Below are 3,691 nucleotides of genomic sequence, written 5' to 3' on the forward strand. Positions count from 1 at the left end.
TCAACCAGTCTTTGTGTTGGTAAGCAGAGAATATATTTTATTATTTCATTATCCTTCAAGTCATTTAACTTTTCGATATATAACTGAAAGCCGAAATTGGTCAATTTGATTAATTTAATTTGTAATTTTAACTGTCCGCTAGTTCACAATGACTGTAATCAATTTGACTATGTTAATAGTCATACACAGTCTCTCTATGATTAGTCACATTTGACCAAGTAGGATAGTAATAAGAACTATGTTAGGAAATCAGGATGACTTATATAGTATATGTTATAGTCATAATGACTAATGTGATTGGTCAAATTGACAATGTCCATTTTGTTTCTTCTATTGTTTTTAGTTTGTGTTGTTTCTCTTCTGTCTGATTGACAAATAAATATGGACTGTATGTCACAACAAGTATAACATATTAACATCAATGAAAACAATCGGAACAAACTGAATCTTGCTGCATGTAAGACATGTGCACAACGTTAAAAGTCTTCCGCCACCTTCGAGGAATAAGAACACAAAAATGTACTAATTTCTTGGTATGTGGTTGCTTCCTTTGATTTTGACTGGCGATTAACTACATGATATCAATTCTTTTTTCGTGATGCCACACACAAATAATTTCTCTTTCTTTAGATTATTTTAAGACAAAAATATGGTTTAAGTTGACATGTGATACCAATACTGAGTGACAACTACTGTAGTCTAAAAAGACAAAGAAAATATATTTACTACATAGGCACTCATCAAAAATATACAAAGAAATGATGTATAGGCCCACAAAAAAATGCGCGTTAAAACCGATATTAAAAACCGAGCAGTTTATTTGGAACAGCGTCTGCTAACCCTTCCGGAGCACCTGAGATCACCCCCAGTTTTTGGTGGGGTTCGTGTTGCTCAGTCTTTGGTGTTCTATGTTGTTTTGTGTACTTTTGTTTGTCTGTTTGTCTTCTTTTTTGTCTTTTTTGTTAGCCATGGCGTTGCCAGTCTATTTTCGACTTATGAGTTTGAATGTCCCTTTGGTATCCTTCGCCTCTCTTTTATTTGGTTTGTATCTTCACAACCCTCTAATTTCTTTCAGTTAACATGAGCCTCCGTTACGATGGCTTTTTAAACATATGTAAACCATGTATAACATCCTGATAAGTCAAGATTCTACATAAAAAAAAGGATTCACATAGTTAGTCTCGTCAAAATATTTGTACTACACTTTTGACCTTTATTTTCATTTCTAAAGGATAACGATACAGTTCTGGTCTCGCTGCTAAATTCAAGGCATTTTTTTTCTAATTATAGTTCCTAGAATATATTGACAAAAAGATATTAAAGTGAAGTTTTTGAAAACAAGATTCAACTGTAAGATCAAGATAATAAATGTCATTAAGGGATACACTTGCTCTTTGTGTGGCCCCACATATAGAGATAAACATGTATCCATAATAGTTATATACCTGTAAATAGATAAATAGTGTAAGAGACCAGTACAGGAATTTATTGTAGTAAAATTACTATTTTTTGTTCTTTTTAACCAGTTCGTTCGAACTATGAATAAAATTAGCATTATGTTTAATAAGAAAATTAGAAAATTATAACCTGAAACTTTAGCAGATCTAAATTTTCATACTTAACCAGAAATTGTTATCGTGTTATGTCTATGATTTGTCATGAGTTTTGTTACAGCTGCATTAAATGTAAGTTACCTTTGATCACTATAGTCCTCAAAATTATTAAAGCTATTTTTCAAATCTTGTTTATTTTCTTATTATAATTAGTTAATCGTCTCTGTAACCAAAAGACAACTTACATCAGAAGAAACTAATTTTCAAGGTTAAATTTCGTTTTTTGAGAATTCAGTATCAATTTTTTTTATAAAGAGATAAAGAATCTCCTAATTTAACCCCTCTTGATATTTCAAAAAGTTCTTAGTGCTGATTTTGCAGTTTGTTGGCTGGTTTGAGCTTTGATATAGTGTTGTTTTGGTATAAGTTATACCTATTTAACCAACATCTAGATCATTGTCCTTTTCATTTAGCAGCACTTTTCGCCCTACAGCATCAAAAGCCTTCAAAAAACACATCCGAAGTTGTGGTAATGTCAATTTTATGATAAATATTAAAGGCTTTGAGAAAATGGCGTTGTTTGCAATACATTCACTGTAAATTGGCCTTTCCTCTCTTCTTAAAACTTTTCTAAACTTTCGGGGGAGGGCTACCAGTTTTGAATTGACACTTGTCTAAGAACTTTTGTTGAACAGCAGTGTTTATATTGATGTTGGGTTGATGTCTCATTGACATATAACCCACTTTTCATTTCATACAGAAGAACTTTAACCTTAGCGTAAGAAAGAGTGAGAATTCTCTGGTTCAATATTATTCAGAATTGTTTTAATGGCACCTATGTTTTCTATGGTGAGACGGGGTCGTCTGTTACAACGACTTTTAGCAGTGAAATTTTTCAGAACTGCTTTTATACGTTATTTTATGTACTACATAATTTTCTTTTTCACTGATCATTTAAAAAAAAAAAGTAGCAGGATAATGATTGATTGATTATTAGTTGTTTAACGCCACTTTCAGAACTAGGATAAAGTGATGAGAAATTTCTGAAACCAACAACATATTAATGTGCCTGACTCTAGTCAGTAACCTCCGTAAATGGGTGTTTTTATCTATATCTAGTTTTCGTCTACTTTCTATGTCCTTTAAAAACTTGTTTCCGTTTAATTTGTTCGTAACTGGTCCGAATTCGTTAAAATTTAGAGCTTGACATATTGTATATAGATACTTTAGTATTTGACCTTGAGATGTCTTCTGGGTTTTCTGTGTTTTTAGTTGTTGTATTATTGGCGTAAACCCCGCACCTTCTTTCGTGCATGTGAAAACCGCTTTGTACTGTATTTACACCCCGGCTCGAATTTTGAACCTGCTACATGATCCTGCATGCATGAAAGGCCCACAAAAAGATCAAGACACATTATTCGGATTTCGAGCACATTTAGTCTTAAATACGAGACAGCAACTTTACAGTTTTAAAGTCTTAACTTTGAACTAACGATGATTAGATACTAAACCCGAATCGCTGCATCAAGCAATATGGTTTTGTCCTTTTTGGTTTTTGGTCGACAGCCGTCTTATTGATAGTCATAACAAATCTTCTTAAATTTATACAATAATCAAAAGTAAGATTTGACCTAAATCATTTCACAAAAAAAAACCCGTTATTTTTCTGTTCATTGAGGGAAAATCCATATACAAACAAAGAATATTGTTTTTGTGTGTTCCACAGAGACCACGATATTCTATTCTGTAAGAAAGAGTCTTATAAGTATCATGAAATTTGCAAAGTTGAGGGTTTTGCAATCCGATTATGGTTGTTAATCCTTAAAATATTTGGAAATGAGGGTTGTAAATCATTCAATATATTTAGCTTGACGTTGATGCTATATTATTTGTATTTTTTTAATACCGCAGTGTATACAGCCTGCAATGATTATCATACGGCTGGGACAATTTGTAACAAGATTGCATGGAACCGACTTGTACAGTAACGCCTCCTATTCCTAACGTCACAATGTCCAATGACGCCACTAACGTTGCGCTTAGAAATTTAATCACGTGACGATCTGACATATGCACAGCGCTGTATGACTACGCTCTGCAAACATCCACGCTTTCAATATTCTCAGTAGACAAAGAAC

Source organism: Mytilus californianus, unplaced genomic scaffold (genome assembly GCF_021869535.1).
Source record: "Mytilus californianus isolate M0D057914Y unplaced genomic scaffold, xbMytCali1.0.p SCAF_4, whole genome shotgun sequence".
NCBI lineage: Eukaryota > Metazoa > Mollusca > Bivalvia > Mytilida > Mytilidae > Mytilus > Mytilus californianus.